This window comes from Eptatretus burgeri, chromosome 2, assembly GCF_056783735.1.
Source record: "Eptatretus burgeri isolate ZD-2024b chromosome 2, Ebu_testis_v1, whole genome shotgun sequence".
Taxonomy (NCBI): domain Eukaryota; kingdom Metazoa; phylum Chordata; class Myxini; order Myxiniformes; family Myxinidae; genus Eptatretus; species Eptatretus burgeri.
Window position 1 is genome coordinate 106,969,819 of NC_140962.1, and position 12,464 is coordinate 106,982,282.

The 12,464-nt window shown below is 43.6% G+C and overlaps 1 protein-coding gene across 11 annotated transcripts in view; it reads left to right on the plus strand.

The window, feature by feature from the left end:
- The window catches only part of SBF1 (SET binding factor 1), a 412,273-nt gene that overhangs the window by 105,904 nt on the left and 293,905 nt on the right, over positions 1–12,464 (plus strand). The window lies entirely within an intron of this gene.

Consider the following 12,464-nt stretch of genomic DNA (forward strand, 5'->3'; position numbering starts at 1 on the left):
AACGGGGCAAAGCTCCAGGGATCTGTGGCATCCATGCTGAACTTCTCAAGGCTGGTGGAAATGCTGCACTCGTGTCGTTGCATGCAGTTTTGTGCTCTGTCTGGAACACAGGCATCATCCCTACTGATTGGAAGAGGGGCCTTGTTGTTCCTCTCTGGAAAGGGAAGGGTGATCGCCAAGACTGCAACAACTACCAAGGGGTGACGCTGCTCTCAGTGCCGGGCAAGGTCTTTGCTCGGATAATTCTTGATAGGGTTCGCCACCATCTGCTTGAGCACCAGCGTCTAGAGCAGTCAGGCTTTACACCAAAGAGGTCAACGATTGACCGTATCCTTGCTCTTCGTGTCCTCACTGAACGCAGTCGAGAGTTTCGGCAGGGGCTGCTTGCAGCTTATGTTTATCTCTGTAAAGCGTTCGATTCAGTGAATCGGGATGTCCTCTGGAGGATTCTTTGTCTTCGTGCGGTGCCACCAATACTGATCGATCTGATGTCTGAACTCTATTCTGGTACTGAGAGTGCTGTGAAGTGTGGTGGTACCATCTCTGACTTATTTCCAGTTGTTACTGGAGTTCGTCAGGGGTGTGTACTGGCCCCCACACTTTTCAGCACTTGTATGGACTGGATTTTAGGGAGGATGTCGGAGAGATCAAGCTGTGGTGCAACGTTTGGGAATGTCAAGATCTCGGACCTTGATTTTGCAGATGATGCAGTCCTCTTTGCGGAGACTTTAGATATCCTTTTGGGGGCCCTCGAGGTGCTGAATGAGGAGTCGGAGCCGCTGGGATTACGGGTTTCTTCGGTCAAAACGAAGATCCAGGCTTTCGGTGACATCTTGGATGCTGCTGTCCTGTCTGTGTCTGTTTGTGGTGAGGATGTTGAGGTCGTGGAGAGATTCACTTACCTTGGCAGTGATATTCATGTCTCTGCTGGCTGTTATTCAGAGGTCAATAGACGTCTGGGTCGGGCCTGGGGAGTCATGGATTCACTGGATCATGGGGTGTGGCGCTTGCCGTACCTGTGCGGGAGGACGAAAGTCCGAGTCTTCAGGTCCTTGGTACTTCCAGTCTTGCTCTATGGATGCGAGACTTGGACTCTGACCAAGGATCTGAGACGGAGACTTAATTCCTTTGGTACCAGGTCTCTTCGGAGAATCCTTGGCTATCGCTGGTCGGATTTTGTGTCCAACGAGCGGTTGCTGAGAGAGACTCGGATGAGATTTGGTACCTGCATAGTCCGTGAGCGTCAGTTGCGGCTCTATGGACATGTGGCTCGTTTTCCTGACGCTGATCCTGCTCACCAGATTCTCCCAGCAAGGGAGTCTCATGAGTGGAGGAGGCCAGTGGGCCAACCACGTGCCTCGTGGTTGCAGCAGGTTGACCACCATCTCAAGGAGATGGGGATGGGCGTGGCATCTGCCTGGGGGATGGCCATACGGAGGCCCCTGGAGTACCGGCGGAAAGTGGCCGCAGCGACGCGCTGTTCTGGCACATGCTCCCATACCTGACCTGACCTTCTCCATAATGGATTGACAGATTGATGGGAAACTTCACCCACATGTTTCCCAAGCCTTGGGGATAGCATGGTGTTCACATATAATTAATAGGTCACACGGTCTGGCAGCGAAATCGTTTTTTAACGAAGATCTTAGTAAAATTCTCTCTTGAATCGCCTCATCAATCGACGTGAAACTTCACAATTATTATGTAGTGGTCATAGGGAATGTGTTTTAAATTTCAACCTGATTGGATGTATGGTCTGGCAGCTTGAATTATTTACTGTTTTGAATCTGAGTTAAGGGATTTCAATCTCTCCATCCGTCCATTGGGACCATACTTTGTACAGTGTCGGTGCTGTCAGAGCTGTCTCCCTGGCTATTGGGCACAATCCTGGATTTGTCGCCGCTCCGACGCAGCATACTCAAATGGTTCAATCATCCCAGCAAGCTGGTTGGTACTCATTTGGTTGACCTCGGAAGGATGACAGGTTGTCAGCCCCACCTGGTATTAATTCAATTGTAGAGTGGGGTTTGAACTCAGGACCCCAGGATCCTGAGACTGCCACCCTAACCATTAAGCTAACACCAGGCATATGATTCAAATTAAACCTGGTAAAAGTACATGTCATGATGTAATAATGTGGGTGGAGCATATCTTGCGATGTCATGACGTCGAAGAGTGCCCTTCTGTGTTTTTTTTTTTGTTTTTTTTTTAATTTAAATTTTAAATATTTCATCTTGTATCTCGTGAATGGTGTTTGATGACAAAACGGTGTCGTATGTAATGCGGGTGTTTGTTTCCTCATGAGACTCGAGTCGAGGTTGCTTCTTTATGGGCCTTGTATATTTGTAAAACTGCAAATTGCTTTCTGAAAATATGTTTGTTTTGTGGTTCAATTATTTTACTCCTTTTTGTTTTAATGTCTGCACTTCTTCCGCCTTTTCTTTCCCACGTATTTGTATTTAGTCCATTGACTTTATCAACTTGATTGCAGCTTCTTTCGAGAAGGCTTCACATTTTGTGGACCCTTCTTAAAGTGTTCGAATATTAAATAATTCAATCAAGTGTTCCAAATGGTTTATTTATTTAATATTATTATTATTTTTTCAACAAGCTTTTTTGGGATTCTACTTCAGTCAGGGCATGTTGTGGAGGGAGGCAATTGACTTTTATTTTTTCTTCAACAGGAAATATGAACCGGAGCATCTCGCGTGCTGCTTGACCTGCTCTGTCATGGGGTTACAGAAATATTTGCCCAGTGGGGGCTAGCTGTGTCGTGTAGAGCTGAAATTCCAGAAATGCTTGTGTCAAGCAAAAAAAACCCCCAAAAACAGCCGTTGCCTCTTGCTCATCCATTCCATCACTTTGTTGAGATTCAGAATTGCCTGAATTTTTCGAGGAGAAATGTAATTGTTTTTGGCAATGAAGTCTCTGATGAGCTTTCTGCTTGGTTAGAAAAACGATTTGATTTGTGCTTTCGTATTTTTCATTTCCTCCTCATATTGTTTTTCAAATTTTCGAGAAGAATGTTGTTTTTTGGAATTTGTGTGCGTTCTCTTTAAACATGATGTCCACATCCCAAGAAAGCAGGTAAATGTAATCCTCCATTGTGCAAGATAAATTTTTTTTCTTCTGGATGTGTCCCATTGTTCCATGGTGAGAGGTGGAAACCGTTTGAAGGTTTTTGGACTGTTGAGACAAAAAAATATTCATCATAACTCATCTTTTGTTCCATGAACTGAGAAGGATTGCAGAGGCAGCTTTTCAACTCCGCAAACACTAACTTTGTCATGTGAAGCCGATGTAGGTTGGAGAACTTAACACATCTTGATTAAAAAGTCATTCCATCTTAAATTGTGCGGAAGTTCTGCTTTGACAATAAGGAAGTTGTGATTTGCCAAAAGCGAACGTTTCTTCAAGCAACAATTAAAATTTTTCCAAGAAGCTCATTTGCCAATTTTCAGTTCCCATCTAAACACTTCTCATACTTCTGGGGTCTTCGGTCCAAATCTAAGCATTTGATTTTCTCCGTTGTGTCACGATGTCTTTGTAATTTGTGCGAAATTGCACTGACATCTCCTCATGTCCAGATCCTGTCAATGAGTATAGACTTGGAGGAAGAGCTCAAACAAACACTTGGGGGGAGGGGGGAGGATAAAATGCCGCAACCATCACAGGAAATATTTACAATTTACCAAATCACTTGGGGGTGTTTCTGTGGTTTTATCGAAAGGGTTTGTTTCCTTATTAAATGTGGAAACGTTTTAATTTGAATTGGCTGGAGTACGGGTTTTGTAACACGATATAGAATGGGATGCGTGTTGTAAGATGCAGAATATTTTTCTTTTGCAGAATTTGAACTTTTGCAAAATGACACCGAATGGATTTCCATTACTCTGAGGGGTGTTTTTGAGCAGTTTCTGATACCTTTTGTGGAAGTTGCACTGAACTTGAACGATAAATATGTCCTTGTGGAGCTTTGTGGATTTTCTTTGCGTGAGGGCAGATTATACGCTTGGCGTGCTGGGTTTAGAACATGTTGAAGTTGTTATTATGAGAATTCGGCTTGAGCGAGTTTTCATGGGATGCTCAGAGCACGATGAATTGGCTCCAATATGTTGTTGTTGTTGTTGTATAATTATTCCTGTGATTACATACAGGCTGATTATAAGAAAGATTTGTTTTTTTTAATACCCGACAGTTTAAATAGTGTACATGCTCAGCCTATTGTAATTTTTGGGCAGGATTAGGATGCTTTCAGACTTTGTAGTCTCTTTCTTTCTTTTTTATTTTATTCTGGCAGCAGTTCTCTCTCACAGTTCCCTGTTTTATTCCTCTATCCATTCATTGCATATCGGGTCCCTTTTTTTTTTCTTCTTCTTCTTTTCTTTTTTCTTGTGCTGTGTTTTATTTCCTTTCACAAAGTTGCACAGTCTGCCCAATGGAGCAGAGATCATTATACAATGTAGATTAGAATGCACCCCTGAGAGGTGCTGACTCATGTTTCTGTTTCTCTTCGAAGAAGTCACAGTTGTTTTGCGATTTGACATACGAGTATGATAGCAAATATTTTAGAAGTGAACCATCTCTGCATTCATGATGCCAATATGTGGAGATAGCAAATTTATTCCATTCTGTCCGTTCTTTAATTATGACTTGCAGTTTTGGTTTCTGAATGATGCAGTCTTACAATTTGTTGTTAGGGTAATAATGTTTATTAATTTTTTTATTTTTTTTTTACTATGAGTGGACTGACTTTAATATCAAACAGCTTCGCCAATTTCCATCCAATTTTGAATGTGTTCGGGGTAACCACGCTCAAGTTATGGGTACAAAATGTATTTGGCATCTCCTCCTCCTCCGCCTCCTCCTCCTCCTCCTCCTCCTCCTCCTCCTCCAAGATGTGGAGACCGCGCCCAAGTTCGGGTGAATATTAATACTCGTGGGGTGGGGGGGGAGGGTATGCTTACACATTGTAAGCAATAACAAACCGTGCTTCCCCATTGCCTCAGGTCACACCTGCATTTAAAAAAAAAAATTTCCACTTAATTATATTTCAATTTACGGATGCTTTCTGATGGTTCTGTGATTATTTATTTTTTCCTGGTATGTCGGCTTCGATGTCCATCAGCACACAATTACCATGCTTCCCCATTGTCTCAGGTTGCTCAACTGCATTTTTTTCATTAATTTTTTTTAATTGATTTATATTTTCATTTACAGATATTTTCTGTGGTTCTATGATTTTTCCTGGTGCATTATCTTCGATGTTCATCGGCATGCAAAATTTCAACTTTCTACATCACCCGTAAGGCACAAATCATTAATATCAGTCAGTCAGGGGTCCGTGGTTAGAATGAGCTATTATATATTTTATGTTGTGGCTTGGTTGGTAAGTTTTAACCCCCCACCCCAACCCCCCCCCAAAAAAAACAATTGTCTTTTGCTCGATAGTCTCATTTACTCTGGATTCTGACAGATAGCTGTTCTGTTCCTTGGTCATAGCTGCTGTTGATCTGAATGGAGATGTCTCACCTATAAAAGTGGACTCCCCCTCTCAACTGGAGTGTCTTGAGCTTTTATTTGTACCTTTATTTATTTGTACCTGCTTACTTTTTCAATGTGCTTGTGTCTGATTGACACGAGTATTCCCATCAACGTGTCTGTGTTTTTGTCTTTTTGTCGGCAGAATAATTCGACAATACGAGGAGCTATAATCGCCAAGTTTGGCACAGAGCCTTCATGTTGCACACAGACATTATTATCCCATACTCTGGTGCCGCCTATGGCCATGGCCTGAGTAAATACAAGGTGTCCATAAAGTCCTTGTGCTACTTTGAACTTTTATAACTTGAGATGTACACATGATAGAAAGCATCTATAAATGGTGCATGAAAGTATAATTCATAGTTTTTACTCAAAACAGACTGATCCACTTGTCTGGGAAGATATCATTCAAGAACCATCGCACAGTCAAAGCATTGTGTCAGGGAGCCCAATGTTGTTGGTACAAGGTGATATGTGAAGGATTTAATTGTCATAGTTTGGGAACCACATGCAGTAATTGTGGTGGATGACTTTACTTACCACTGATGCAGAAGTTGCCTAATCAGAAAATGTCAACTCCTCACATCCAGGGGAATTCTGGATTTAACAGCAGCAATAACAACATCAATAACATGAATACAAAACTTGATGGATAATGCTTCCATGCACCATTTAAAGTTTGTTTCTATCATGTGTTGTACATCTTAAGTTATCAAAGTTAAATGTTGCACAAGGTCTTTATGGACACCCTGTATCATCCTGAACTAAATTTTGTTTTATATTGGTGTTCTTCCTTTGTGACCTCAAAGTTGAACTCATTCAAGATGCTCACAATATGATGATATGTGCAAAATTTGGCAATTCTTGCTGCCCTTGTCCAGTTATTCATCTGACAAGCAGACAAGCAAATGCACAGGTGGGACGATCGCAATGCTCACATGCTCAGTCTACGGCCGCCACATGAATAATTGGTTCAACAATGCTGTTGCGTGATGAGAATGCGATACGATGGTTACATGCTGAATTTGTAAATTATTGTTGCATTTACCATCCCCACCGTGCCTGTTGATCACAAGTCACGCGAGGAGCTGTAAAATACCAAAGCAGTGGAGCTGAGCAATCTTATTCCAAGTGTGAGCTCACTCCACACCGGTTACATTAGACTCCTGATAACACCAGTTGTCAGAAGTTTAACTTAGATTTAATCCCTCACAAAGAAACAAATTATTCCGAACTGAGCACAGTCGGTTCCAGCAAACGATAAAGAATGATTATGGATTTGATGATGAATAAGTTGTGCTAATTATTGAGTTTTCGTCATCTTTTCATATCGGGTTTCCTTGAGTCCTACCCTTCTTCCCATTTGTGTGCACGACCATGTTTATTGTATTTTCTCCTTGTGACCATAAGTTTATTTTCGTCACTTTTCCCTCCACCCTCCTTCTCTCCTTCTCAACAATACCCTCTGTTTCATGTCTTAGAATATAAAAAAAATACAACAACAAAAAAAACCCAACCATTTCCTCCTCACCTTATACCCCACATAACCATGTAACGACTCTTCTTCTGATCTACCATCTTCCTTCCACTTTTGCTTTCCTTTACCTACCTTACCTCATCTTTATTAAAAAAACAACAAAAGTCTCTTAAAATGTTTCATTTTCCTCTTTCACACATTTGGTTCCCTCGATTGTATCATAATTCACTTTTCTTCTTTCAAAGACTATTTTCAATTGGACCTTTCCTTCATCAAATGTCTAAAAATTCCCACTGTTAACTCTTTTCTCCATTCACTGAATTCTCCATTATTGCATCCTTCACGTAATGTCTTCAATCGCACCTCTAACTTAAAAAAATTTTAAATCCCAGTTTGCACTCCATGTTCGTGTTCCATCAATCGTCTCTTTTTTTTTTCCAACTTCAGTGCCAATTCATCCCACCTCCTTACATCTCCCTCCTCCTAACCCCTTACCTGTTATACCCCTCCTTACCCCTTCCGTCTTGCCCCTCATCCTACCTCGGCTCTTTGCCCCTCTTCACTGTCTTCTGCTTTAGTATCAGCTCTCCCTTTGGTATCACCAAAGTGTGTGTTGTTCTAACATCTGTGGGCTTCATTCTAACCTAACCAATATCTCACACACTCAGTACACTCAACACTTCAAACATGCTCTTTCTTTCCTCTCACACCTCTCCCTCTTCCCAACACCTCAAATAAAGTACCTCCCCCTGATTGCTCCCTTCTTCACCATACCACTGCCAAGTCTCAACCATCCCCTCACCAAATCTCTTCTGTCGCCCTCCTGCCCCTTGGCCGTGCCTGCTCTCATCTCCTTTCCCTCTCAAAGCTTCCCTCTAAAAAGAAACCTTCACACTCTTTCCCCCTTCAAGCTTCCCTCTCACCTTTCTCAAAAACTCCCCCCTCACCCTTCTCCCTCAACTCTTCCCTCTCACCCTTCTCCTTCCAATCTCCCCCCTCACCTCCCCTTCTCAAAGTTGCCCCTCCTTACATCCACAAAGCTCCCCCTTCACATCCACAAAGCTGCCTCCTTCCCCTGCCCTCTCTCTTCCATCTCATCCCTCCACCTCCTCCAATCTTCAACTTCCCTCTCCCACTCTCTTATTACTCCCCACTGTGCATCATCCCAGCACCATTGGAGCACCAGCACCCCAACCTTTTCTCATCTGGCCCTCACCCCTAGCTCTTCTGTAATCCCCCATGCGCTGTCAACATCTCTTCCTACCTCCCCTCCTCCTCCAGCCTCCCCCTCTCCTGCACCCAAAGCCTCCTCCCCTCCGTCTTCCTTAACAGTGTCGACCTCAAACATCCAGGGCCTTCGTTCAAACCTGAAAGATCTTTCCAAACAGGTTTCCACTGACAAACCAGACAATGTTTAACAAAAACTTTCTTCCTTCAAGACATCTCTGACTCCCAAGTATCTCTCCCTGGTTACTCCCTCCTCCGGTATGACAGACCTCAGCCTCGTCCTGGTGGAGAAGTTGCTCACTTCATAAAAAAAACTCCATTCCTCACTCTCCATGCACTGCCCTCACTCCCCCACACCTCCAGGAATATCTCTGCCTATGCATTCCCTCCACTCCCACCTCATGTTGAAATGTGTACTGTACCGTCCACCAAACGGTGATGACTCCATTTACACATAGCTCGCCGCAACATGGACCATCTTCTATCTCTCATCCAAATTCTGTCTCTTTCTCATATGTGGTGACTTCAATTGTCATCATGTCACTTGGCTGGGTGTGGGTACCTCTGTCACCTGCCATGGCTCCCGAGAAAAATACTTGTATGACTCGTTGGAACTGACACAATGTGTCGACTTCCCGACCAGGATCTCAACCAACGGTACTCCATCTCTTCTGGCTCCGATTTTGACCAATTTCCCAGAAAACGCCTGCTGTTCTTCCTCTGCTCCAATCGGTTCATCTGACCACATGCTTGTCAAAGTGGACATCTCTCTGGCTATTATTAGAGAACCACCTCAGCACCGTCGAGTCTGGCACTTCACTCAGGCTGACTGACAAGGTCTTCAAGCAGCCATAAAACTTCTAGACTGGTCTCCCATCTCTACTTTCTCTGACATGAACTCATCCTGGGAATTCTTTGAAAGGAATTTGCTCTCTCTCATGCACAGATTTTTCCCATCTCGTCTACAGTTGTCATACCCCTCCTCCCACCCATGGTACACTGAAGCTTGTGGTGAGGAAGTTGCCCTGAAACAACTTGCCTTTGCCTCATGGAAGGGCAAATCCAACCAAAGGTAATCTCAGTTCCTACAACACAGCTCGGAACAAGTGTGTGTCTACCCTCAGGAGCACCAGAAAACAACATCTTTCTAATCTTAAGTCTGAACTCTCAAACCTCTCTCCCTCCTCCAAATCCTGGTGGCATCTAATTAAGTCTGTTTCTGGTATATGTTCCCACTCCATCCCTTCCATTACCTCAAATGGCTGCACAGCTGACATTGTACATGAAAAGGCTGAATGCCTAAACTCTTGTTTGCTTCTAAATCTTGTGTCCCAAACCCATCGCTTTCTGTACCCACCTTACCCAGCTGCACCCAGCTGTCCCTGGACTCTGTGTCCTTTTCTCCTGACAAGGTGGAGAGTTTGCTGTCAAGCCTCGATTCAGATTCTGCAATCGGTACAGACGGCATCAGCCCACGTGTACTAAAAACCTGCTCCTATGCTCTTGCCCACCCTCTCTCTGTTCTATTTACCCTCTAATTTGCTCAAGGTCATCTGCCTTCTGCTTGGAAATCAGCAAACATTACCGCTCTGCATAAAAAGGTGCAAAAACAGATCCCTGCAACTACAGACCAATCAGCCTGCCACCAATCATCAGCACGGTTATGGAATCCATCATCGCTTCAGATATAAAATCCTTCCTCTTCTCCAATGGCTTGATTTACGATCATTAATTTGGATTCAGACCAGGTCACTCTACCCTGGATATGCTGCTTTTGCTCTCTCAACAATGGATTGAGATCTTAAAAGCCAGACATGAAATCGGTGCCATCTCCCAAGACATATCACGAGCCTTCGATACAGTTTGGTACCCTGCCCTGCTCACTAAATTCTTTCTTCCTATGGTATCCAAGGACATCTCCACTCATGGCTTGCAGACTTCCTTTCCTATCGCAGCCAACATGTGGCCCTAAATGGAGTTCTTTCATCCCCTCTTCCTGTCCATGCTGGAGTTCCTCAATGCAGCGTTCTGGGCCCTGTTATTTTTCTGGTTTTCATCAATGATCTCTCCGACTCTGGAAAATCCTCTTTATCTCTTTGCTGTTGACTCCATCCTCTGCCATACCATCTGTCATCCCTCAGACCGACAAGCAGCAGCTTCTTCATTCTCTGCAGATCTGTGGAAAATCACAAGCTGATCCAACACAGCAAACATGTTTTTCAATCCTGACAAATCTCACACACACTGTCTGTCCGAATGGACCGTTTAGAACCCCCCCCCCCCATCTACTTTCTCAACAATCCTTTTGAAGAAGTCCTTTCGTTCGAGCTTCTTAGTCTCTCTATCTGCCATGATCTTCCCTTTGAAAGCCACATTTCCATCCTGGCCTCCAAAGCCAGTTGCCGACTGGGCATCCTCCGTTGTGCAAAGTCCTTCCTTGGCTCACCTGAGCTCTTGACCACATACAAAGCTTTCATCCGCTTTCATTCCTCTTTTTTCCCACCTTTGGAATAAGCTCCCACACTCTGTTCATTCCCACTCTTCCCTCGAGAACTTCAAAACAGCTGTTCACCACCATCTTTTATCTTTCCCCATCCAAAACCTTGATCTTTTCTACCCCTGCTAATCCACCCCAAACCCACCTCCTTCAAATTTCCTTCTTTCCTTCCTGAAAGTCCATCTTGTTTTCTTGTTTTCCATCTTGTGTCCATCTTGTTTTCCCTGTGTACCCCGCCCCATCCCTCTCCCTTCCACAGATCTCATGATGTCTGTTTCCCACTGGTTTTTTTCCTCCCCTCTCCTCTCCTGCTCCCCTTGTGCATTTCTGTGTGTTAGCTCTCACGTGAGTCTTGACCGTGTGTACAAAAAAAACAGCATTAACTTCATTGCCCTGGCTTATTGCAGAGCTGACACGAGAAATCTATGTGGTGATCACTTAAATTACCGCAGATGAGGAGCAAGGTTTGGTTGGATGATTAGGAGTGATCCATGTTACAGGAAATGGATATATGTTTGCAGTTGTTACATGGATGAGAAGTTTGTTGTGCATGGGAATGCACAGCCTGGAGGTATTCCAGTAGGTTATAGGGTGTTGGCTAGACAACAAACTGTGAAGAATGGAGTTCTTAACATAGGTAGCAACACCACCAATGGGGTGGGGCGGTGGCCTGTATGCGAGACAGACACACAGGCAGACACACGCAGACGCACGCAGACACGCAGACGCACGCAGACATCCAAGGTTCAGCAAAACAGACTGACATCCTGACCAGAGTATATGGAAGGTTGGTTGAAAGCAGAAGGAAAATACAGACAGAGCTTGTAGGATTGCTCGCTGGGACACTGGGTACGGCTTTGTACGTAAAACAGGAAGTACGCAGAAAAGGGGAATATGAAGATGTCTTCGAGGGAGGTATTTTGGAAGGAGAGTAATTGAAAGTAATGAAATGTTTAAAATGCAATTTAAAAAGTGTTGTGTTGTGTTAAGTAATAAAAGTTCTGTAATGTACAACTTGATTTGTAAAAAGGATAACGAATGATCGAAGGAACGAGTGAAATGCAATATTGAGTTTATCATTCTTTTTTCCATGGTTTTAAGGCTTGTGGAGTGCGCAACACAAATTGTGCACACACATGCAGACAAATACATGAGACAACACCAGATTTAACTTCAGACAAGCAGCTACTGACCTACGAGGAAGTGACATACTTTCCTGGCCCACACTGGGTATCGGCCGTCATCTCTCTAATGTTTAATATTACACAGTGAGAGTTCTAATTAAGGAGAAATCTACCACCCAATCCCCTCCCTTCCCCTACCAGATCCTTATGGAGTTATCTGTGCTCTATCCTCGAAATGCTGTTTGTTATGACTTGACCGGGGTCAGAAGTGAACCCCGGAGTGGATGCTCCTAATCATTATGCCATTGAGTTTGGTTCAGATTGATTGAGTTGAGGGAGATTTGTGGGGTTTTACAATTATTTCGTTAAAAAAAAATTGGGGGGGGGGGAGTTCATAAGGGAAAAGTGGGGAAGGGATGGGATTTAGATGATTGAGGCAAACAACAGGAACAATGATGATGAAATATAAGCATTGGAGGTGAGAGGAGGCACAGGAGAGGATGGAAGGAGATTCTCCTCAAGGGAAAACATTCAATAACTTTTGTCTTTTTGTTTTGGTTGTTAATTTAAAGTTCTGTGAAGTTATAAAAGATTC